This window comes from Pinus tabuliformis, chromosome 2_2, assembly GCF_031772625.1.
Source record: "Pinus tabuliformis cultivar Carrire ecotype Pingquan chromosome 2_2, CPIR1, whole genome shotgun sequence".
NCBI classification, from domain to species: Eukaryota; Viridiplantae; Streptophyta; class Pinopsida; order Pinales; family Pinaceae; genus Pinus; species Pinus tabuliformis.
Window position 1 is genome coordinate 413,616,896 of NC_142300.1, and position 27,529 is coordinate 413,644,424.

Consider the following 27,529-nt stretch of genomic DNA (forward strand, 5'->3'; position numbering starts at 1 on the left):
TCCCACAAATACCACCTCCTCCCACACCACCACCGACTTCACCGCCATCACCTCCAACTTCACCCGTACCACCTCCACCTCCACCGCAATTCAGTATGGAAAACATAGTGAAGTTTTTGTTGTTCAAAGGCTTGGGAAATGAGGACCTGGACTAATTCTAGTTCATTGTGAGGGCTATATGGGAAGCTCAAGGTGTTATAGATGACCATATAAAGAAAGCAACACTAGTTAGTGCTCTGCAGGATCACACCCTGACCTGGTATATTAAGTACTCCAACGATAACCCGAATGCTACAATAGCGGACATCCAAGCAGCAATAAATAGGGAATTTAGCGGGCCTAAATCTAAAGCACAGTTGATTGTGGGATCTAAAGAGATCACGATGAAACTAGAAGAGATTCCTTGGGAGCTGGATCAGAGGCTGAAATGTACAATTCACGAAGCCAACATGAATTTGAAAAATGGACAGCATCGCGAGTGGTTTGTGGCTTCGCTACTACCACACTTAAGGAGTGCGATGTCGCAGCATAAGATAGGCACTCAGGAAGAGGCCTTGGAGATTTCCATGAGATTACATGAGACTCCGATGCAATATCCTAATCTAGGAGTCCAACAAATCCATGTGAAGTTGAAAAATCTGTGCCTTGAGATGCAAAGTCTGAAGCAGGACAGGACAATTTGACCAGAGTTACACGAAGAGGTATGGTTATTGAAATGTAAGAGTCAGGGTCATGACAAATACCACTACCTAGTCTTCACAAATTACCTTGCAGGAGGAGGACTGATGCCTTTAAGGCCGAAAGCTCAGGCAGGACTTAGCACAGCGCCTGCTTTATGGTGCGCTAGCTGTCAGGTAGCTAGAAAACATGCCACAGATAATTGTCACTTGCTACAGAAGTATGTGCAAGCACCGAAATAGTTGTTCTACAACTTTTTTGGGTTGGTAGGACATGATGAGTGTACTTGTAGGAGTTATGAATTTTTTATGGAAAAAACTCCCACCTACAAGGTTCAGGCTGAAACATGGCCCCTTGACCAGAATGTAGGGATGGCACGGATAGGATTTCAGGGGTGTTGGCGAGGCCGAGGCAGAGGAGGACCTAGTAGAGGTCAAGGATGCTTGATTTGATACAATTGCAGAGGACCAGGACACTATGCCCATGACTACACTAATCCAACACGTCTGTCGTGCAAATATTACACGTTGTTTTATCATGAAATAGAAGATTGTCCCACAATGATAACTATGATACATGACAAAGGGGTGCTATCACCTCCCCCGACTTAGAACCTGCATATCATGAGGTTTGAGCCACGCGAGGAAGATCCGAATGTAAATATAGTGCTCCTGAGTGGAATCGCGATGGGAGATGACAAGGGGAAACATCCAGAAGACAGTACATGGGTTTGCAAGGCCCCAATGAAAGAGGCTGAGTTTTATTTGGAGTGTGCTCGGGAAGCCTTCATGCAAGCTAAGAAGAGCTTCACTGAGGACTCCACTTTAGGAATCAAAGATAAGCCTGAGCTAGAAATGGACGCCTCTCTGCTCACAACTTTCCTGGAATGTTGAAAATAATACTGAGAGGGGGGGGTGAATCAGTATTATCAAGCCAAATATTCCCCTTTTAAAATTCAAAGGATATATGCTACTTCAGTTAGTAAAACCCGTATACACAACTATGTAGAAGGAAACCCGTGTATACAATGCAAAGCTATGATTTACTTTATCTTTCAGATGTTGATTATTAATCTGTGTATCTGAGTGAAATAGACAGTAACCAGACCAGTAAAACAGAATAGAAGACAGTCACACAAAAGAACACAAGATATAAGGTGGAAACCCAATGTGGGTGAAAACCACCTGTTGCAATTCATCTCTATCTTTCTTTAATTAGAAACTTCCTTTTACAATGTACTGGTGCAGTCCTTTACCAGTACGCAGGCTACAACCTGTAGAGAGCTACAACCCTCTCTCGTTTTCCAGCTTCTCCTGGAAGGGAGCTACAACCCCCTTAGCTCTTCTACTAGCCAAGATACTAGTACGTAGGTGCTGGCCTACTGAAGGCTACAACCTTCTCTTTCTTCCAGGGACCACGTCTCATAAATTTTCAGACTGGATCCATGAACATCAATCAATCATCAAGTATATCTGCATCAAACAATATCCTTTTCCCCAATTAGCACTGAATCAAGTAAACAATTCTCTGACAGCTGTACCTAGAACACAGTAACAGTAACCACATACCAAATTCTGAACCCAGAATACTGCAGCAATAAACAGAGGTAGCTAGATCATAATTTAAAAGATATACGCTACTTCAACAACCTGAAAACTGCGTGCATACGCTCCTGTGTTTGGACCAACTTGCGTATACGCCGTTTTCATTCACTGAACCAACATGTATACGCTCTTTCACTTCATTGAACCTACGTACAGATCTATAAAGAATAATTCATTCTTTCAAATATTCAAACACTAATTAACCCATATTGTCAGATTTATAGATCAAGCATGCGCCTCATATAACAAATCAAAATCATACAAAGATACTATTATTCAAGCTTAAAGATTATGACCCATCAATAGAACTTATCCTTCTTTATGCGCTAAGGTTCCTCCTTCATTCAAATCCAGATCTGCACCATAACCCCAATCACAAATATTTCAGATCTAGCACTTATTAGATATTCAATTCATTCAGATTGATTGCCTTGACAAATGATCTCCTTCCTCTTTTATAGTCTTAGGCCTTTCACAATACCACGGTCCAAAACCATAATAACAGAATACCATGAACCCAATACTTGGGGTCAACACTTTTGGATGCAATACCACGAACCAAAACCATAGGATCAAAAACTGTCGGACTAATACCATGAGCCAACCATGAAAGTGCATGAACTTTTCTCTTCATGAAAGGAACTTTTCTCTGCACGAAAGTGCGTGAACTTTTCTCTATATGAAAGAAACTTTTCTCTACATGAAAGTGCGTGAACTTTTCTCTACATGAAAGAAACGTTTCTCTGCATGAAAGTGCATGAAATTTTCTTTACATGAAAGAACTTTTTATCTTCATGAAAGTGCGTGAACTTTTCTCTACATGAAAGAAACTTTTATCTTCATGAAAGTGCGTGAACTTTGCTGCACTATAATTTATCATCTTAGATGAGTGGGTTGCCATCAAGTACAACATATGTATCATAATGCCAACAAGGTTTAGGCTGAAATGTGGCCCCTTGACCAGAATGTAGGGATGGTGCGGATAGGATTTCAGGGGTGCAGTCGAGGCCGAGGCGGAGGAGGACCTAGTAGAGGTCAATGATAGTTGATTTGCTACAATTGCAGAGGACCAGGACACTATGCCCATGACTACACTAATCCAACACGTATGTCGTGCAAATATTACATGTTGTTTTATCATGAAATAGAAGATTGTCCCACATTGATAACTATGATACATGACAAAGGGGTGATATCACCTCCCCCGACTCAAAACTTGCATATGATTAGGTCTGAGCCACGCGAGGAAGATCCGAATGTAAATATAGTGCTCCTGAGTGGAATCACGATGGGAGATGACAAGGGGAAACATCCAGAAGACAGTACATGGGTTTGCAAGGCCCCAGGAAAAGAGGCTGAGTTTGATTTGGAGTGTGCTCGGGAAGCCTTCATGCAAGCTAAGAAGATCTTCACTGAGGACTCCACTTTAGGAATCAAAGATAAGCCTGAGCTGGAAATGGACCCCTCTCTGCTCACAACTTTCCTGGAAACCTATATGAAGTTATTGCGTGATAGTAAGGCTGTAAAAGGGGTAGAAGAACTCATCAATAGATGTGTTGGAACCATGCCAGGTGAACTGCGCTAGTGTGAAAGATTGGCAAGCATAAGACAAGGATGGGATGGGAGATGAGGCTGACTGCGCAAATAGGAGAGTATGAAATGGATTAGGTCATTTTGGACTTGGGGTCAGATGCGAATGTCCTACCGAAGCAAACATGGGAGAGAATGGGGTGACCTATGGTACAATGGTCTCTGATTTATCTAAGTACGTCGAATTAGCAGAAAATCATACCCATGGGACGGTAGTAGGGAGTTACCGTGGATATTGAGGGAGAAAGCACACTGGAAGATTTTGAAGTAACAGAGATTGTGGATGATAGTAATCCCTACCCTACGCTCCTGGGAATTGACTAGGATATTGATATGAATGAGGTAATCCATATGAAGAAGCAAAATATGATCTTTGAGAAGAAATCACTACGAGTAATAATACCCTTGGATCCTACTGAAGGATCGCTCTATACGGAACCAATCCATGACTATGAGAGTGATGATGATTTGGACTACATCTATAAGATAAAAACGTGGGACTAAGATGGGTGAATCCCACCGTATATGGATAGATTACATGGGAGAGAGATAGTTCCTGCACTTCGGATTCTGACGAAGAAATAGAACGCTAGCAAAATCGATTACACAAAGTAACTACACTGAATTGCAATATGATGACCTAGTCACTACATTGTGTGTCATCTGAGGTAAGAAATCTGCCTACTTATGATGGTCTAACTGAGGTAGATACCTTTTTGGATGCATTTGAAAGGGAGGTGCCAGAAACGCAATGCTTTCAGGCCTTAGACTGGGTACTATGTGTTACGCCTGCAAGATGGTGGGGTACGCAGAAGGGAAGATTTGATGATTGGAGCGAATATAGGAGGATGATGAGAGCATGATTTGGGAAGCCTAAGATGTGGATAACAGATATGTACAATGGGCAGGATGATCCATGCGTGCATCTGGCCAAATGGGCATAGGCTTATGGAGAAAAGCCTCAACCTGAGTGGGTACACCTATTTTTTCATACCCTGGATGTTATCCTAATGAATTGGTATATAGAAATAGAGCTCCACCATGGGACTAGTAAATGGGATATCCTACGCGAAGGATTCATGATGACATTCAGTTTTGAGGATGGATTTGACAGTATTGATGAAGCGCTACAAGAGGTGAAAGCAGCCATCTTTAGGATACCGCAAGATCCTTTAGACCTGATTCAGCTTGAATGGGCTACTCAACTGAGTCACGCACTGGAATGTTATAATGTAACTGTTGAAGAGGAGGACGAAGATCCACAGAAGATTAACATTCCAGAAACAGAAGGCCACCGCGAGGTTCAAGGGCCATAGATTGAGAACCTTGATATAACCACGCTGGTGAAAACTAAACAGGTGAACATTGGTACGGAGGCAGAACCCAAATTTTCAAATATTGGAGACTACTAGGACGATGCGACGGTGGATAAGGTCATTGAATTACTCCACAAATATCAAGATTTATTCCTGACCAAGTTTACGGATTTGAAAGGAATAATCGGAGATCTAGGAGTGATGAAGATCGCATTAAATCCCGATGCGAAGCCAGTCAAGTAGAGGCCTTACCGCCTAAACCCGAAATACAAGGATAAGGTCTGCTTAGAGCTAGACAAAATGCTAGTAGAAGGCATCATTAAGCCTTTGGAGGAATTTGATTGGGTAAGCCCAATGGTGGTGCAAGAGAGGAAGCAGAAGGACGAGATAAGGATATGCGTGGATCTCAGAAAACTGAATGATGCTTGTATGCACGATCCTTTCCCAACTTTGTTCATGGATGAAGTGTTGGAAAATGTAGGTGGTCGAGAAGCATATTCTTTCCCTGATGGGTTCCCTAGGTACCAAAAAATCAAAATCACACTAGAGGATAGGAGCAAGACAACCTTTGTGACTGAGTGGGGTTTCTTTCAATATACTATAATGCCGTTTGGATTGAAGAATGCACCTACTATATTTTCGCACGTGGTTGTTGCAGCATTCAAGGAATTTATTCATAAGTTCCTAGAGGTCTATTATGATGACTAGAATGTATTTGGGCTAGTTAAGTGCCATGTAGCGAGCTTGCACTTGATGCTGGATACCTGTCAAAGATACCAGATCGTGCTCAACCTCAAGAAGTATATGTTTTGCATTCCTTTTGGGAACCTATTGGGACATGTGGTTTGCAGAAAAGGGCTAATGGTAGACCCCGTGAAGATCTCGGTGATTCGGAACTTGGAAGTGTTGAGGAGTGTGAAACAGCTATGTGCTACTCTAGGACACACGGGATATTACAGAAAGTTTATCAAGGGCTATGCCCAGATCACTGCACCAATGGAAAAATTGTTGAAGAAGGATGTCACGTTCTGCTGGAATGATGAATGTAAGAAAATCTTGGATATATTGAAATAAAATATGGTTACCGCACTGATTCTAGCCTTCCCGAACTGGAAGAAAGAGTTTCATGTACATGTCGACGTGTCATGTATAGCGTTGGGGGTAGTACTAACACAGGATGGCGGAGAAGGCTTCGACCACCCTACCACATTTGCAAGTCGTAGATTATCCAAAACAGAGAAGAACTATTCTACCACTGAATGCGAGGGGCTAGATATGGTGTACGCGCTCCAGAAGTACCAACACTACTTACTAGGAGGCCACTTTAAGATGTATACGAACCACTCCGTGCTGAAGTACATGTTCAATAAGCCTGTGTTGGTGGGGTGAATTTTCAGATGGCTCTTATTGTTCCAAGAGTACAATTTTGAAGTTGTTGTGAAGCCTGGATGATTGAAAGTGAGACAAAACCATCTGTTGCGCATCGAAACAGGGGAGGAACCTACTAATTTGGAGGAAGGATTACTTGACGTGTAGCTCTTGTTTGTGCACGTCGCAGATGGACATTTCGAGGATATAATACACTTTAATCTGTCCAGTAAAAGAATGAATTAGTGGTGCGCACGACAGACTTCTCTGTCATTGTTGGGCATCTATAAAAGATAGGGAATGATGAAATACTACGAAGGTATGTACCCAAGTTTGAAAGAAGCAGCATCCTCACGGACACTCATGGGGGCACCGCGAGAGGACATTATGTAGGAAGATAAACCGCGCAGAAGATTCTACGCATAGGGTTGTGGTGGCCAACCCTTCATTAGGATTCAAATGAATATTGAAAGGCATGTGATGTATGTCAAAGAAGAGGCAGGCCATCGCAGAGAGATGAAATGCCTTCGAATCCATGAATGACATTGCAACCTTTCAAAAAGTGGGTAATATATTTTGTAGGACCCATTCATCCTCAAGGGAAGACAGGCGCGAGGTACATTATCAATGCAATGAAGTATTTGATTCGTTAGGCAAAAGCATAGCTGATGAAGGATTGCACAACATGACTATCGCAAAGTAAGTGTATCACCAAAAGCGCACACCTTATCACCCACAGGCCAACGGGATAATGGAGGCATTCAACAAAGTGCTTGAAAACGAACTGGCCAAGGTATGCAATGCTGAGCGAAGTGATTGGGACCTACGCATACTTGCAGTGTTATGGGCTTATCGGACAACATGAAAGAAGTTGACGGGATAGACACCCATTAGGCTGGTATACGGGGTTGAAGCGGTGATGCATATGGAATACATTGTGCCTAGTCTACGCATAGCAGCACTCACAGGTATGACAGATTGCAGAGCCCTGGAAAAGAGGCTTGTGTAGTTGGATGAGCTCAAAGAAGAGAGATTTTTGGCTGGATTTCACCAGCACGTCCAAAATTAGTGTGAAAAAGTGTGGCATGGCCGACATATTAAGTTGCGCACCTTCAAGGTAAACGATCTAGTTATTATGTATGATAGTAAGTTTGATAAATTCCCCAGAAAATTCAAGATGCACTAGTTAGGGCCATATGTTATTAAGGAGATTACCGACGAAGGCACGGTATAGCTGGTCAAGTTAAATGGAGAACCCTTCCCAGTAAAGGTGAATGGAAGTCACTTGAAGCCATACACTGGCAATCTGGCCATGTGACTATATGAAAGTAGCACAATCTTAGTGCTCCAGATAGCTGAAAAGAGGTATATGACTATAAACTACACTGCTCGAGTTGGGGAGCTGCACGATGTTAGGACTGCATGAAGCAGGGTAGTGTCACGGGGTCCATGACAGTGTGAAGATGCGCTGCTGCGTAGTTCTGCCAGAAAGTGACCGTTAAAGTCACTATTCATGATTTGATGGTCGGTTTGAGGCCAAATGGAGCGGGTGACAGGCATTTAAGGTGAAATTTATGGGTTAGATTCTTAAAAATCTACCGCCAATCTAGCATTAATAGGCCGAATGTGGGGTGAACGGTCAGATTTGAGTTCAAAAAGCCCTATAAATTACAAGTGGATTGTTGGGCGCAGGATCCCCCAAGGGAAGTTTTAGGGCTTAAAGCCCAGATTTTGACTAAATCCGATGTAAAGACTCTTCATTTTGTGGGTGCAGAGTGCAAAGTTTGTACATGAGTCATAGGGTTGTCTGCCCTTAATTTTGTAATGTAATGTCAGCGATAGAGATCCACCCATGGTTCACGGACCATGGGATTGTATAAATAGAGTGAGGCTCTAAGTTGTAAATCACTTAAGTTAGAGATAGAATTGGATAAAAGAAGGATGAAGAATTAAGTCTTATCTAAGTGTAGAGTTGAGTCTTGGGTCGTAGAGTAGGAGAGGGCTCAGTAGCTAAGTGCAAAGAGGCCTAGTAGTCCACAGCTGAGTGCACATATCCCTGCAGCTAAGTGTGTAGGGTGAGTTGAGTTTGTAACCATTGGAGAAGTAATAAAGAGAAGTTTCATATCATTTCTATGTATCTTTTTCCTATCTTGCGCATTGAATGTATTGGGTATAAATTGCAATTCCACTGTTTATATGGTGCACCAACTTATATGATTATGTTGATTAAGTGAATATAAGATAAATTATCTATTTACACGAAGTTAACTAAAAGTTATAAGAAGTTAAGTAAGATTCGTGGTGTAACTTGGGGAAATAGCGCAGATCGTTGCCTTAGCAACGTGAAAGCACTTCAATCCCTGGTTAGGGTTGCGCGAAGGAAATTATAAAAAATCGTGAAGGCATCGTAGGTTAGGGCAATGTACGAAGTGACCTGTGTGAAGGTATTCACAGTTGGACTAAATTGACCCCTTAGACATCTCCATGGTGCAGAAACTTGGTTCCAGCATCCCCCCATACTGCTTTGGGTGAGACTTCAGTCCGCGCTCCACAGGCTAATGCCAAAAGGGCTAGTAGTGTAGGGATTTGTTTGGTTAATTAACTCTAAACTTGGTTCAGGCCCCCTCAAGCCAACAAATGGTTCTGTTTCCAGGACTGGAATCTGCATAGAGATGTTTGATGTTGTATCATTTGAATCCAACTAAGAAGGAAATTGAAGGTTGGTTGGACAGGAGAATTCATGAGTTCGTAGCACAAGAGAAGGGGAATCTATGATTAACAGAAGAAGAGTGGTTAGACTACTACCTATACACAGAGATCCATGAAATTTTATTCGCATATTTCCCTATTGAGTTGTACGAGTGATCGTGAAGCTAGCAGATAGCCAGGGAGGGTGGAAGCGTGATGGTCCTATTATGTGGACCCCAGAGTTGGTCCACAGATTGGAAGCATCAGAGGATAATATCGCATCCTTTATTGATCACTGGCTCGATTGGATTATAGGAGGATTCATCATTGAGTGTTGGGTTGTGTTTTATTCTTTCCACGACTAGCCCACATAGTTAACCGGGGGGTTAGAGGGGGGTAGAGCCCCCCCTTCGTTGCACCGATTGTGTAGCGGGGAAGTGGGGGGGTCATAGGGGGTTTGAGGGATGCAAGTAACCCCCCTCTATCGGGTCTGGGGTAGCACCCTGGAATTTTTTTTTTTTGGACCCTAAATTAGGTTGGGTAGACCTACCTATGTTTTTGTGCATGATTTTCGCACATGGTTTTGGACACGATGCTTTTCGGCCCATGGTTTTGGACGCGATGGATTTTGGTCCATGGTATTAGATTCTTCGGAATTTATAAATATGTATTGTAACATTGAAAGGAACATAATGAAAAATAAAGCTGGTAGTCTCGGTTTTGGGATCCAAGGGAAAATCTCTATGAATATGTGTTTTATGTGTTATGCTCTCACATTGTTTATTTCCTATGTTTTAAAATTCGTATGCAAGTAATTTTTGTATAGGGTTAAAACCTACATTTGGTATGAGAGATGTTTTGGCTTCAAGGGGATTCCTTTGTTGCTGAGGGGTTTCGCTCGGGCCTATGGTAAAACCTATTCAGTGGGAGATCTGCGAAATCGATTCTAGTGGTGAAAGAAGACAGCAAGCAGTGGAAAGATAGAGATCGAGAAATTTAATGGTCAGAGTTTTGATTTGTGGAAACTGAAGATGGAGGATCTGTTGGTGGATAAATATTAGTGGATCGTGGTAGATTCGAGTACTAAACCAACATGAGTGTTTGATGAATAATGGAAGAAGTTGGATCAAAAGGCAAAGAGCACAATACAATTGTGTGTCTCAGATTCAATAGGATGAAAGATGGAGACTCGGTGACAGAGCATCTAAACACATTTAATGCTATGGTAAGTCAGTTATTATCTGTTGATATTAAAATTTCAGATGAAGATAAGTGCATCCGTTTGTTGTGTTCTCTACCTGATTCGTGGGATAGTCTGGTTATTACAATAGGTAGCAATACCACTACCTTGCAGTTTGATGAAATAGTCTCATCCTTGCTGACGAAGGAGATGAGATGGAAAAATATGGAGAGCCAGAATGGTGATTCCTTGTCTGTATAAGGACGGTCCCAAAACAAAAAAAAAATAAGCCATCAAGTGGGGGATCTAAATCTCTAGGAAAACCTATAAAGGTGGTGTGCTGGAAATGTGGAAAGGAAGGGCACTACAAAAGGGACTGTAAATCTAAAGCTCCTAATAAAGGAAAGCGATCTAATGATGCTCCTTCTACAGAGGCGAAAACAACCTTAGATGAAGGTGGGGATGTTTACTTCGCTTCTTCAAGTACAAATGTAGATCATGAGGCATGGTTGATTGACTTAGGTGCATCCTTTCACTTCACTCCCCATATAGAGTGGTTCTACGAGTATGGGAAATACAATGGTGGTGATATCTTCTTAGGGGATGATAGGAAGGCTAGAATCGTTGGTCATGGAATAGTAAAGTTGAAATTGCAAGGTAGAAGGGTTAGAACACTTTTGGGTGTTTTGCATATTCCTGAATTGGCCAGAAATATGATTTCTATAAGCAAGCTGGATGATGTAGGTGTAAAAACAGTGTTCGAGAAGGATACCTACAAGATGGTTCAGGGAGCAATGGTATTGATGTGGGGAGTTCAGATTGGAACTCTGTATAAGCTACAAAGTAGCACTGTTGTTGATGGGAGCAACAGCTCTATGATTCTTTAAAGTCGAGTAGAAAGTCTAGTGGTCTCTGGAGAGAAGACCCTGGTGTGGCATGAAAGGCTTGGACATATTGGAGAGAAGGATCTTTGAATACTTCATGGTAAAGGTATGGTAGAAGGTATGAGTAATAGCTCTCCGGATTTTGATTTCTATGAAAATTTTGTATATGGGAAGCAGAATCAGGTGAGCTTCCCCTCTGGTGGTAAGAGGGTGAAACAGATATTAGAACTTGTGCACAGTGATGTGTTTGGACCTATGAAGGTTCCATCACTGGGTAAGTCTGTGTACTATGTATCATTTATAGATGACTTCTCAAGGAATACATGGATATATTTCCTTAAGAAGAAACCTGAAGTCTTTGACAGGTTTAAAGAATTTAAGTCTCTAGTGGAAAACCAGACAGAGAAGAAGATAAAGGTGTTGAGGACAAATAACGGTGGAGAGTTTTGCAGTAAGGAATTTGAAGAATTATATAAGAAGTGTGGTATAGCACAGTAGAAGACTACTCCATACGCACCTGAGAAAAATGGAGTTATAGAGAGAATGAACAAGACATTGATGGAGAGGGCAAAAAGCATGCTCAGTGGTGCTGGGTTAGGATGGGAATTCTAGGTAGAGGTGGTGGAGACAGCATGTTACCTGGTCAACAGATCACCTTCATCAGCGTTTGAGGATAAGACTCCACAAGAGGTATGGACTGGTAAGAAACCCTCTCTTTCACATTTGCGGGTATTTGGATGTGATGCATATGTACATGTTCCAAAGGAGAAACGAACCAAGTTGGATAGTAAATCTGAAAAGTGCATCTTTATTGGGTATAAGGATGGTCTAAAGGGTTATAAGCTTTGGAACCTAGTAACAAGGAAGGTTGTGTACAACTGATATGTGATGTTCAGAGAGGTAAAAGATGTTATTAAACATGAATTCCAACCAAAGTAGCCTAAGAAGATAGAGTTTGAGCTTAAGGAGGAAGAATCAGACTCTACAACAAAGGAGGAATCAAAATATGAAGAGCCACAAACTCCAAGTGTGAGAAGATCAGTTTGAGAAAGAAGGCAGCCAGAAAGGTATAGTCCATTTGCTTTTTGTTCAAATTTTGTTTTATCTATTACTAACAATGATCCTAGAACTGTGAAGGAAGTAGTAGATTCAGAGGATGGGAAACTCTAGGAAGAGTCCATGGTTGATGAAATGGCATCTTTGCACAAAAATGAGGCTTGGGATCTGGTGGAGTTGACAGTTGGAAGGAAACGCATTGGCAGCAAATGGGTGTTCAAGAAGAAGACAAATGTAGAAGGAAAGGTGGAGAAATACAAATCTCGGTTGGTAGCAAAAGGTTATTCCCAAGTGTCAGGAATTGATTTTGCTGATATTTTTTCTCCTATTGCCAAGGTAGCTTCTATTAGATTACTTTTATCTATTGCTTCTGCTTTTTATTTTTAGGTAGAACATATGAATGTGAAGACAACATTTCTTCACGAGGATCTGGAAGAGGAAATCTACATGAAGCAACTTGAAGGATTTGCGGTGAAGGGAAAGAAAGAACTGGTATGCAAGTTAAAGAAGTCTCTGTATGGGTTAAAACAGTCACTAAGGAAGTGGTATCAAAAATTTGATACATTTATACGGGGACTTGGCTTCACCAGAAGCAAAGCATATCACTATGTGTATTTTAAATTAATTGGTGACTGTGTTATTTATCTCATCTTGTATGTGGATGATATGTTGCTAGTTGGAAATGACAAAGAAATTATCCAGGATTTGAAGACCAAATTGTCCTCCAAATTCGACATGAAAGATATTGGTGCTACAAACTATATTTTGGGCATCGAAATTAAAAGAGACCGGGAAAATAAGAAGCTCTGGTTAAACTAGAGGAAGTATGTCGAGACAATACTGCAGAGGTTCAATATTCAAGATAGTAAACCAGTGAAGGTTCCTATTCATGTAGGTGTGAGGTTATCTGCTAAAGAGTGTCCCAAGACATAAGAAGAGGAAGAGGACATGTCTCGTGTTCCATAAGCAAGTGCACTCGGTAGCCTGATATATGTAATGGTCTGTACTAGACCAGACATTGCACATGCAATGGGAGTATTAAGGAGGTTTATGTGAAAACTAGGGAAGGAGAACTAGTAAGCAAAGGAGCGTGTTTTCAGGTATTTGCGTGGCTCTAGTGATTATGGTCTTTGCTACCAAGGAAGACCAGGATTGGACAGAGTGTTGGACATTCGTGTCTTTGTTGATGCAGAATGGGTTGGAGATCTGGATTAGAGAAGATCTAAAAGTTTGTATGTGTTTAGCCTAATTGGAGGTGCAGTCAGTTGGATGAGTAAGAAATGATCTATAGTGGCACTATCAACTACAAAGGCAAAGTACATGGCAGCCACTCATGCAAGCAAGGAAGCAGTTTGGTTGCAGAGATTGTGTTCAAGTATGGGGTTAGTACAGGGACCTATAAGGATATATTGTGACAGTCAAAGTGAAATTTTCTTGGCAAAGAACCCTACATATCATACAAAGACAAAGCACATTGATGTTCAGTATCACTTTGTGAGGGAAATGATAGAAGAAAAAAAGGCGTTGCTAGTAAAGGTGGACACTTTGAAGAATACTCCAGATGCATTGACAAAATCTGTGAGCTCTAAGAAGTTCTCTTGGTGTAGAGAAGCAATGGGCATTGTAGGGCTAGATAAATGACTAAGATCTCTTATGGCCCCCTGTGGAAAGAAAACAACAAGTGGGAGAATGTTGGGTTGTGTTATATTATTTCCATGACTAGCCCATGTAGTTAATCGGGGGGTTAGAAGGGGGGTAGAGCCCCCCCTTCATTGCATCGATTTCGTAGCGAGGGGGGGGGGTCATAAGGGGTTTGAGGGATGTAGGTAACCCCCCTATATGGGGTCCAGGGTAGCACCCCAGAAAATTTTGTTTTTGGACCCTATTTTAGGTTGGGTGGACCTACCTATGGTTTTGTGCATGATTTTCGCACATGGTTTTGGATGCGATGGTTTTCGGTCCATGGTATTGGATTATTCGACATGTATCAATATGTATTGTAACATTGAAAGGAACATTATGAAAAATTAAGCTGGTAGTGCTGGTTTTGGGATCCATGGGGAAAATCTCTATGTATATGTGTTTTATGTGTTATGCTCTCACATTGTTTATTTTCTGTGTTTTAGAATTCGTACGCAGGGAATTTCTATACTGGGTTAAAACCTACACTAAGTTTGCAGTAGACACTTCAGTTAGCTACAATGAGGAAGAGCGAATCTTCCTTAAGGGACCACGAGGTAAGTACGTAAAGTCTCTAAATACTTGGATTAAAATGCTATTGTGTGGAAAGAGGTTTATGCGATTACCTTGATGTTCGAAGCTATGCGAAGTGGAAAAACCTACAGAAATGAGGGAAGGGACTAGACAATAGCCCTTTAATTTCTCCTCCATGAGGGGATGAGGAAGAGCTTGCGAAGGTCTCTCCGTGAAGTGCGATCCATTTGATAAGGCAGAGGATTCCATGCATACCACCCCCACCCACACCGCCACCAGCTTCACCACCATCACTTCCATCTTCACCCGTACCACCTCTGCGACCACCATGAGTCAATACGGAAAGCACGATAAAGTTGCCTATGTTCAAGGGAGTGGGAAATGAGGATCGGGACCAATTTTGGTTTGCCATATGAGTCGTATGGGAAGCGGAGGGAGTTACAGATGACAATATAAATAAAGCGACAAAAGTCATTGCTCTACAGGATCGCATGCTGACCTGTTATATTAAGCATTCTAATGACAATCTGAATATAGGAATCACGGATATCAAAATTGCGCTAAATAAGGAATTTAGCAGGCCGAAGTTAGAGGCGCAGTCGATCATTGGATTCAAAGAGATCACAATGCTACCAAGTGAGACTCCTTGGGAGCTAGATCAGAGTTTGAAGTGCACAATTCACGAAGCTAATATGAATCTAATGGATGGACAACACCAAGAATGGTTTGTAGCATCGCTAACACCACATCTGAGGAGCGCACTATCATAGCATAATTTAACGACTTAGGTAAAGACCTTAGAGATAACGATGAGGCTGCATGAGACCCTGATGCAGGATCCTAACTTAGGAGTTTAGCAGATCCACGCGCAGTTGAAAAACTTATGCCTTGATTTGCAGAGTCTGAAACAGTACAGGACAGCTCGACCAGAAGTGCACAAGAGGTGTGGTGCATAAAATGCAAGGGTCAAGGTCATGATAAGGACCACTACCCAGTGTTCGTGAATTACCTCGTGGGAGGAGGATCAATTTTGTTAAGGCTGGAAGCATAAGAAGGATCTAGTGTGGCACCTTCTTTGTGGTGTGCGATTTGTCAAATTGGGGGAAAGCATGCTACAGACAACTACCATTTGTTACAGAAGTACACGCAGATTTCGCAGCAATTGTTCTGTAACTTTTGTAGGTCATTGGGACATGATGAGTGCACTTGTAGGAGTTATGAGTGATGATGGATAGAACTCCCACCTACAGATTTCAGGCCAAATCGTAGCCCCTAGACCCAAATGTAGGAGTGGCGCAAACCAAATTTCAAGGGTGGGAACGAGGTCGAGGTGGAGGGGGACTTGGAAGTGGTCATAGACAGCTAAAATGCTACAATTACGCAGGGCCGGGATATTATGCCCATGATTTATGAACCCAACACATCCATCGTGTTTGTACTATACCTTGTTCGATCATGAGATGGAAGATTTTCCTATGCTGATAGCTAGGATACATGACAAGGGAGCACTACCACCTCCCCTGACTCAGAACCTGTATATGACGAGTTCTGAGCTGCGTGAGGAAGATCCAAATGTGAACATTGTGCTCCAAAGTGGAATCACAATGGGAGATGACAAAGGCAAGAAGACCGAAGATGGTACTTGGGTTTGCAAAGCTCCGGAAAAAGAATCAGAGTTTGATTTGGAGCGCACTCGAGAAACCTTCATGGAAGCTAAGAAGAGATTCGCTGATGCCTCCACTTCAGGAATCAAAGATAGACTGGAACTAGAGATGGACCCATCTATGATCATGATGTTCCTAGAAACATGCATGAAATTACTACGTGATAGTAAGGTTTTTAAAGGATTGCAAGAACTCATTAATAGATACGTTGGGACCACGCCAAGAGAACCACACATAGTCCGAAAGATTGGAAAGCATAAGACAAGGACAAGGGAGAGAAATGAGGTTGATCGTGCAAATTAGAGAATATGAGATGGACCAAGTAATTCTAGATCTAGGATCGGATGCAAACGTTCTGCCAAAGCAGACTTGGGAACCCATGGGGAGGCCTATGCTACAATGGTCTCCTATTCTGCTACGAATGGCGAACCAGTAGAAGATAATACCCATGGGGCGATTGCAGGGACTCACTATGGATGTTGAAGGAGCTAGCGTGCTAGCCAACTTTGAAGTGATAGAGATTGTTGATGACAGAAATCCCTACCCCGTGCTCTTAGGAATTGATTGGGCCACTTACATGAACGAGGTGATTAATCTAAATAAGCGCAAAATGATTTTTGAGAAGAAGTCCTTGTGCGTAGTATACCCTTGGACCCTGCTAAAGGATCACACTATACAGAGCCAGTGCACGACTATGAAAGACGATGATTTGGACTACATCTACAAGATAACTGTGCGAGAGCAAGACTGGGTAAATCCCACCACAGACGAACAAATCTCATGGGAGCATGAAAGATCCTGTACTTTGGATTCAGATGAGGAGATAGAGTGATGGCAGAACTAGTTACATGAGGTAACCATGCATAATTGTAACTTGATGACAAGATCACTATGCTACGTATCAATAGAATTGTGAGATCTCCCTACTTATGATGGGTTAAGTGAGGTATATACTTTCTTGGATAAGTTTGAAAGGGAGGGACCAAAAAAGCAATGTTTCCATGCCTTGAATTGGGTACTATGCACTACGCCTGCGAGGTGGTGGAGTATGCACAAAGGAAGCTTTGAAGACTAGTGCGAATGTATAAGTATGATGCGCGCATGGTTTGGGAAGCCTAGAGTGTGATTGGCTGATAAATACAATGGGCGAGATGGTCTGAGCATGCATCTGTCCAGGTGGGTACGGGTATATGGAAAATAACCTATGCAGATGCACATTAACTTTGCATTGGGAGATACGGTCAATAATCATGTGTTTGGGGGGGGGGGGGGCGATGAGCCAATGGCTCCTCAAGTTGGAATGACAGAATGTGGAGAGAACGATTGTGCAGAAGGTTATCCACACGGAAGCATTTAACAAGGTGTGCAAAGCACTAAACAAGGTATGTGGTGCGCAGCAAAGTGATTGGGACCTACACATACCAGCATTTTTATGGGCTATAGGACAATGTGCAAGAAACTGACAAGATAGATGCCTTCTAGGCTGGCCTATGGAGCGAGTTCCATAATGCCAATGGAGTATATCATGCCTAGTCCGTGCATAACAGTGCCCATGGATATGATGGATCGCAGAGCCTTGGACGAAGGGATCGCGCAGTTGGAAGACCTCGAAGAAGAATGCTTGGGACCTCATGACAGGATCTAGTAGGGTGATCTTAGGCTCCAAGAACTCATGAATGAAAGAGCTCAATTGAGGGAGAAAAGTGTCCTGGTGGAAGTAGAAGTCCAGAAGCTTGAGGAAGAAATAGAGAGGGACTTTCCTGATAAAAAAATCGTGGTGAAAGAACAGGATGAGCGCAATTACATTGACAAACTTGGGGACTACTGTCGAGAGTTTATTTATTTAATGCATTGGATGGGACCATATGTTATTAAGGAAATCACAGATGGTAGTGTGGTGTAGTTGATGAAGCTAAATGGTGAACTCTTTCCAGGAAAAGTTAATGGTAGTTGGTTGGAGCCGTATACAGGTGGTTCAACCACCTGACTAGCCATGAGAAGGATAGTCTTAGCACTCTAGGCAGCTGAAAGGAGGCACGGAACTATAAACTACTTTGCCTAAGAGTTGTACAATGTTAGGACTATGTGAAATAGCAAGATGTCACAAGGTCCGCAACTACGCAAGGGTAGCTGCACTGCTGCGTGGTTTGCCTGGAAAGTGACCATTGCAATCACTATTTAGGATGGGATGCTTGGTTTGAGACCAAATGGAATGGGCGGCGGGCATTTAAGGCAAACTCTATGGGCTAGATTTGGGAAAATCTACCACCAAGGGAGAATTAATGGACCGTATTTGGGGGGGACAGTCGAATTCAAATTCTAAAGGTACTATAAATTGCAAAGGGTTTCCCAACAAACAACACTTGGCCATTTGAGAATTGAGTTATTACGCATCTTGAGATTCAGTAACTCTGATCCGTTTGATCCTTTGAAGTCGAAGGCATTGTTTGAGCACCCAACTAAGTAGTTGAGAGATTTGTGGAACATAAATATGGCAGTATTTGAAGAAGCCAGGGATATTGGAGAGATGACCGTTGAAGAGGTCGTGCAAGCCATGATGGTATGAGATTCCCCAAAAAGCACCGGGATAGTCGCGAAAATCCCTAAATCACCTTGCACACTGAGACCCAAGAAGGATAAGAAGCCTATGGTTCTGGTGCACATGTCCCCTCGAAACCCATTGAGAACTAAACTAACCATGGAAGAAAAGGGGAAAACAATTAATTTGGAAATCGATGAGGAGGAGGAAGACCTTGAGGAAATCCTGGTCGAAGAGAAGGAGGATGAAGAAATGGAGGAAGAAAATGAGGGCGTGGACCTTCTGACCAGACTGCTCGCATATGTTCCTCCGTGGAAGGGGAAGGAAAGGGTGCCCAAGGACCTAGATGAGAGTAAGAGCTCTCTACAAACTCCACTACTACCTGATGATATCATTTTTGGAGTGCACTTGGGATAGGTGCCAAGTCTAAAGTTTGAAGACTAGGATCTCGTGGACCACAAGAAATTCCCACACTTGGCAATTGTGCAGCTCATGCGGCCAAAGAAAAACACTGCGATAGGAGTCATAGAGTTGGAGCCGCACAAGTGGATGCACGGAGTAGATAAAGTAGGGTTGTTAGACCTGCTCTGGGTGACACATTACCATCATGCCCCAGTAACTATCTTTGTCATCAGGTAGCTACTCTGCCTGGTGCATGATGGGTGCTTGTGGCTAGAGGAGCCCATCCCCATCACGGACCACCTAATTCATAAAATTACCTGACTCCCTTGCAAGGGGGAGGACCTAGTGGATATTTCAGAGGGTAAGAGCTACGATTTGGCCATCGCAGAGGCCATGAAGAAAAAATTCAAGCTAGAGAAGAAGAAGAGAGAGTACACAATATCCATTATCAACAATAATGCAGTCACAATTGCAACCTATATATTGGTTGGCAAGGTTATGTGGAAGTGTTGCTTTGATGAGGTGCCCACGCCGATGGTAGCACTTGCTGCACAGTGCGCAGAGAGGGTCCAGATTAACTGGTCAAAGTACTTGTGCAAGGAGTTCCTGGAAATTTTCCGCAAGGCACAAGAACAGGGGAAGACTTTCCACTATGCATGGCTCCTGCTATCCATAGTGCTAGTGGCTTGGGAATTTCCTGAGGACAACTAGTTACCCACGATTGCGAAGGATATTCCGTAGGCAGCGAAGCATGCTTTGCTGTGGGCAACTAAAGACACGTAGAGGATCAGATATAGCAAGATATTATGTGTGTTCATGGAGATGAACATCAGAATGAGGATTAACCGCAAGCTGCGATTATCACCCATTGTCTACAATAGTCTGCAGAGCTTTGTGGAGTTCAAGGTGGACTTCCATCATGTATATATCAAGGCACGCAAGGACCCCATGAAGAAATGGAACGAGCTCCCTTACTTGGCCATGGACAATGTCATATTCGTCGTGCTTAAGTCGTGGTCGTCAAAGTGGCACACTCCAGCCAGTTCCGCATTTGAATTAGAGAAGTCTACTCCACAAAGGAAGAAAGAGGAAGCAAAACTACGAATGGGTGAAATTTCAGAAAAGAGAAGGAAAAAGCAACAGTGGTGAAGGTCTAGGTGGTGCAGGACGCTACGAAGGCAGCAGTAGAACAACAACAGGCAGCAGAGAAGGAGTGCAAGGGCCAAAAGTCACCCTCGCCTAAACAGGAGCCCGAAATAGAGGAAGGTGGCACGGACCGACATACAGTGTCCACACAGCTGAAGTGGTAGTGCCCAAGAGAGTAGGTGGGGCAATGAAATAATTCAAAAGCCTCCAAGACTTCTTTCGACCCGATCATCCTCACTAAGGGGGATCTACATGATATAGGGGAGACGGTGCACAATGTCACCGCGGAGGAAAATCTGATCATGTTGGGGGCCCTTCAAGCATAGATATAAGAGTTGCAGGTGCACACTCCTCAAGCTAGTACTCTATCAACTAGCCTCGCAGTAAGCACGACCACAGCTGACTAGATTCTGCGTGCCTGCATGACCAACACTATAGTGCTACCAGAGGGGGCACTGGTTACAAAAAATGAGGCCGACAGGCCTATAGCCAGTGCACTGAAGGGAGTTGGGATTAACATGGTTGTGCTCCCTCGAGAGATGCTCTATGTTATACAGGACAGAGTGACTACAGAACTGCGAGCTAGGGAGGGCCGCACACTCCAGGTGATGAGTGAACAGTGAATTAACATGGAACAACTAAGCCTGCAGCGCAACGAGGTAGTGGTGCAGAACTGGAAGATTGTGCAAGTGGTTGAAGAAGCCTACCAGATGGTCCCTGAGTTGGCCATCCCAGTAGAGGCATGCATCTAGAGGCTTGTTGAGAGATTAAATTTTCAAATTAAATCCCTTAATATTAATTGTCAACCCAAGGTTCGTAAGCACGAATTGCCTTGTGCTTCCTCTATTCAAGCTATGTCAGAGTTTAATGTTTTCCTTATTAATGATTTATGAAAGAAATACTTGCAAATCTTATCGTCTAATGAGCAAACCCAACAATCAAATTTTACCTAAAATCTTCACAAATCCCAATATTCAAATCTACACTTAACTGAGTATTCCTAGTAAAAATGAACTTCTATTCACACCAAACCCTAATCAAACTTTGCATGTTGGTACCAGACTCTATATGAAAAATCACTCAATCGTTTTCAACAAGCATTCTATAATGACAATTCTTTGAAAGAAATCAAACAACCCTATGATAATCGCCACTCAGCTTATTAAACTATTGATGCCATAATCATTCGTTACCAGAGCAGATAATGATAACTATTCTATAACAATCCAATTACTAATTCAACAAGTGATCTATCCTGTTAATGCTTCAATCAACCAATTATTCTGTACTTAAGGGTTTATGTCCAAATCAAGGTTTAGGGTTCAAGTACCAATTGGAAGAATTACTCTGTTTTGCTTTATCTTGTTGTTTTGTATTCAATGGATCACTTACAGAATTTTAATAAATGAAAACAACTATGATACTTATCTCACTTAATGCTCAGCTATCAATCCTGAAGGCTATACCTAATTCTATGCTACAATCAAACAAATCACTATGTTGTTGTAAGTTAGAATGATGATCTATTCATGGAGTAAACACCCTAATGTATGAACTGAGAAAGGAGTCATTCATTCAAAGGAGATTGTCTTTTGCATAGAAGTGAAGATGATTGTTTCGATTTACCACTAGTATTAACAATTGAATGAAAAGAGGAGATAAATGGTAACTATAGATTGGGTCTTTTGAAAATGTCCCTGTAATGTTTATATCAGTTTACAGTGCATCAATCCACAGTAAAACAAGTCAATTAATCATTTGTGCAACCCAGGCATACTTGTATTTAAACTACCAATTCAATAATTTAATTAAGTTCATTAAGTCTCTTTAATGATCTAGCTAGTGCCAGCCTATCTTCAAATGCCTATGTAATGCTACAATTGGGATTGATTTCAGTCAATTCTCTTCAATGAAACAGAGGTTGATTTAGGGAAAATAGATAAAGCCTATTCGATTCAATTGAAATCATTATTCATATAGATCTATTTGAAAGAGTTAGGGACTCTGATATCCACTATGGGTGACAATTCCAATCAATATATTAATGACCATAAATGCATTCGAGGTGATGGAAAACAAAGCAATGGGGTGGCTCTGGTTTGAAAGGCATGAAATCACACCAAAATCCAATTGCAATTCATAAAAGTGACAAAGACTTTTGCATGCATAATTACTAATCAATCACTCAATAACAATCCACGCAACAAAATTGTAAATGGAAATGGAAATTGAACGAATCTAAGTTCGCAGTGTCACTGCTGATACAAATAAAAACAATCCCAGATGGGTGGGCCCAGCCACACCTGGGGCTGATAACTTACAGTAACTAAACAATTTGGTTCACAGTCAAAACACGAACTTCATTCCAACCAATGCATCTGAAAACAACCTCAGAACAAGAACAACATCATGATTATATTCAAACTGGTTGTGATCATACAGTAAAATGCTTCACAATTTTGGTGCTGCCTCTCCCCTGGCATACATGTAGAGCTTTGGCTTTATACAGAGCTACTGATGAAAAAAAACACAACTATTTGCCAAAAAAACATAATAGGAAACTAAAATATGCAATATTTAATTCTTCTGGAGAGCCTTCGAATAGCTAACGGTTGACATTGATGTTGATCAATGCATGAATGGAGGACATGAACTTATCAAACCGTAACTATGGCATCAAAATAGGCAAATCCAAATTTGGCTTTTATGTACAAATCTGGACATTTTATATAAATTGGCCTCAGAGAACTCCGCATATCCTCCACTTCGTAAGGAATTTTAGAAAAATGTTTGAGGGTTAGTAAATTGGTTATACTGGACCAAAACCCATGTTCCAGATTTACCTCATTCTCCTTCACTTGCATGAAAATCGAGGTGGAAGTTGGTAGTTTGAAAATTATTGCAGATTTGGGAAAATTTATGAATTTCCTTCTAGAGACCCACATGAGTGACCTGGGTGCAATCCAAGTTATGGAAAAGTATTGAAACCTCATTTTTGATGATAACCTCTCTTGGTTTCTCCGGAAACATTCCGAAAGTGTCGAAAGCCCCAAATTGGCCATCTCTGTACTCTACCTTGTAGTAACTAGTTAAATTTGACTTGTGGAGACTTTTGGCAACCTGTAGCAATAAATCACATTATTAAACCTGTAATGATTAGTTAACCTCAAGGATCTAAACATGAAACATCTAATCTTTGAGTTATAAAATAGTTAAATAACACGGTTATAATACTTTTACCATTGGATTGGATCTGTCACTATCCATAGAATAATGAGGATGAAAGGGTACAAAAGGGTCTTAAATAGGGATCAAAATGTGGAAAAAAGATAGTAAAGGAGGTGAAATACAGAGACAAAAAGTGGGTCCAACAAGGCTACCAGCAGGGGTACACGAGGCGAAGGAAGAGATGGCTAAGGTTCAGCTGGAGCTGAACCTTCAGATAGTTGAGCTGCAGTTGAAGGCGCAACCTTCAACTCCACCAGAGGTGAGGGAACAACGTGCCAGTGCCATTACAATGGGAATAGAGGAGATCAGCAGTGCAGTGAAGGACTGCACCAAATTATTTGAAGAGTCGTTCGAGGTCCTCACCACTCTGCAGGAGGACCCAAACATACAACGCTTAGAAATAGAGGCATGTGAGCTGCAGCAAAAGTATGATGACATAAAAGGGACCGCACAAATGGTGGCCCTTACATAGAGGCTTGCATGGATGCAACAGGTAAAAGCACTCAAAGAGCAGGTAGACGTGGCGTGACATAAGGAAGCGGTTTTGAAGGCACATGTACAACCTTGGATCGATGAGGCATTCGTCATTACAACCTTGATCAAAGCCAAGCTCACGCAGATGTAGGGAACACAAGAGTAGATGCAGGGAAGCAGTTCAGGTACTGCGGTCTCTGAACAGTGCATCCAAGAGGTACAATAGGTAGCTGCTCAGTGCGATGCTGACCTTGTAGTGGTCTGGGTAGAGTTGGGAGGTCTCTATGCGAAGATCTCTGCACTGACAGAGTGACTCAAGGGCAAGTCATGATGTTTTTGTTGGGGGCCTATTGGGCACAGGATCCCCCAAGGGAAGTTTTGGGGCTTAAAGCCGAGATTTTTACTAAATATGTTGTAATGGCTCCGCATTTTGTGAGCACAGAGCATGAAGTTTGTACATGAGTCATAGGGTTGTCCGCACTTAATTTTGTAATGTAATGTCAGCCTTAGAGATCCACCTATGTTCTGTGGACCATGGGATTGTATAAATAGAGCGAGGTTCTAAGTTGTAAATAAGTTAAGTTAGAGATAGAATTGGAGAAACGAAGGGTGAAGATTTGAGTCTTATCTAAGCGTAGATTCGAGTCTTGGGTCATAGAGTAGGAGAAGGCTCTGTAGCTGAGTGCACAGAGGCCTAGTAGTCCATAGTTGAGTGTGCAGACCCCTGCAGCTGAGTGCACAGAGGCCTAGTAGTCCATAGTTGAGTGTGCAGACCCCTGTAGCTGAGTGCGCAGGGCGAGTCGAGTCTGTAAATGTTAGAGAAGTAATAAAGAGAAGTTTCATATCATTTATGTGTATCTTTTTCCTATTTTGTGCATTGAATGTATTGGGTATAAATTGAAATTTCACTGTTCATATTGTGCGCGAAATTATATGATTGTGTTGATTAAGTGAATATAAGATAAAATATCTATTTACGTGAAGTTAACTAACAATTATAAGAAGATAAGTAAGATATGTGGTGTAACTTGGAGAAATAGCACAGATTGTTTCCTTAGCAGCGTGAAATCACCTCAGCCCTAGGTTAGGGCTACGCGAAGGCAATTATAACAGATCGTGAAGGCCTCGTAGGTTAGGGCAGTGTATGAAGTGACTTGCACGAAGGTATACAAAGTTGGACTAAATCAACCCCTCAGACATCTCTAGGGTGTAGAAACTTGGTTCCAGCGTCCCCCCATACTGCTTTGGGTGAGATTTCAATCTGTGCCCCTTGGACTGATGCCGAAAGGCCCAGTAGTGTAGGGTTTTGTTTGGCTAATTAACTCCAAACTTGGGTCAGGCCCCCTCAAACCAACATAGCTATCCAGCAAAAAAAACTTGGCATTTTAAAAATTCAGTTGTTGCGCTATCAGTTGTGTATGTACCTTTCAAATTTTGAGGCTTTGAAAGCAAGTTCAATGTTTGAGAGATTGTCAAAGGAGACGTAGGACCTCCTCACCAAAATGATGTCAACACCCAAGGAAGTCGTGCCGGAAATTGCGGTAGTAGAAGCCCCAGAGAGTGTCGGAGTGATAGATGAGGTCCCTAAATCACCCAAAACATTGAGACCTAAGAAGGATAATTAGGCTATGATCCTAGTGCGCATCTCATCAAGAAACCCACAGAGGACCAAACTCACCTTGCAGTAAAATGGGAAGGCCATTAATCTAGAGGCTGACGAGGAAGAAACTGAAGATATCCTGGTGGATGAGGAGGATTTGAAATGGAAGTTGAAACCCAAGGTGCAGACCCTATTACCAAGTTATCTAAATATGTTCCTTCGTGTAAGGGAAAAGCCAAGGTGCCAAATGACATAGATGATAGCAAGAGATCCCTGCAAACTCACTGATCCTAGATGGAATTTTTTTAGGGGCCACACTTAGGGTGAGTTCCTGTACTGAAATTCGAATATTGGGACCTCACAGATCACGAAAAAATCTCGCATCTAGCGACTGAGCAGCTAATGCACCAATGGATTGACGTGATTGTTGGAACAATTGAATTGGAGCGATGGACCTGGCTCAAGGGTGTAGAGAAATCTGGGTTACTTAACCTGCTCTGGGTGCTGCATTACTGCCGTACCCCAATAACCGTCTTCATCATCAGGCAACTACTCTGCTTGGTGCATGATGGGTGTTTGTGACTAGAGGAGCCCATTCCCATCACAGACCACTTGATCCATCAGATTACACGGATGCCTTACTCAGGGGAGGATCCAGCCAATATTTCAAAAGGAAAAGATGGCAGGTTGGCCCTCGCAGAAGCTATGAAGAAGAAATTCAAGTTGGAGAAGAAGAAGCGAGGATGTGCCATCTTTAGTATTAACAACCATGTAGTCAAGGTAGCGACACAAATACTAGCAAGGAAGGTGATGCGGAAGTGTCACGTAGATAAGGTGCCCATTCCTATGATTGCACTAGCGGCCCAATGCGCTGAAGGAGTCCAGTTCAATTGGGTGAATTATCTTTGCGGCGAGTTCCTTGCGAACTATCATGAGGCATAGGAGCAGGGCAAAACATTTCACTATGAATGGATCCTACTGTCAATCGTACTTGTGGCATTGGAGCTGCCAGAAGACAGACAATTCCCTTCGGTTGCACTGGACCTTCCAGAGGCAACAAAGTATGCTTCGTTGTGGGCGACCAAGGACACACAGCGCATAAAAGACAACAAGATATTTTGGGTCTTAATGGAGATGAGTATCCGAATGGGTATCAATCGTAAGTCGCAGTTGTCACCCACAATATATAGCAATTTGCAGAGCTTTGCAGAGTTCAAAGCGGATTTCCACCATGTTTTTATCATGGCATGGAAGGACCCCATGAAAACATTGCATAACTTACCATATCTGGCGACTGATGATGTGATATTTGCAGTCATCAAGTCTTGGTCATCGGAGTGGCATGCTCCAGCAGACCCTGCAGTGGAAATGGACAAGTCCATTGTGCAGTGTAAGAAGGAGGAAAAAAAGATTCGAATGGGGCACCTAGTTGAGAAGCGCAGGAAAGAAGAAGCAGAGGCTAAGGCCCAGGCAAAGCGTGACACCGTGAAAGTGGTGGAACAGTAGAAGACAAGAGAAGAAGTGTGCAAAGGACAAAATCCACCTTCATCCAGGGCTGAGGCAGAAACAAAGGAGCCAAAAGAACAAGGTGGCGTAGACCCACAGACGATGTCTGCCCAACTCAAGCATCTGTTCCCGCAAGAGAAGGTAGCATCGCAGAAGAAAACAAAGGCTTCAAAGAAATCCTTGGACCCAATCACCCTCACGGAGGGGGATTTGCACAATATCAGTGAAATGGTGAGGGATGTCACTACAGAGGCCATCAAATAGTTCGAAGAACAACAATAGTTAGTATTGGGGGCTCTCCAGACAAAGCTGCAGGAGTTGCAGGCTCACACTCCACAGGCTGACACAGTGTCCACCAGCCTCGTGATCGGCACTTCAGCTACCAAGGAGAT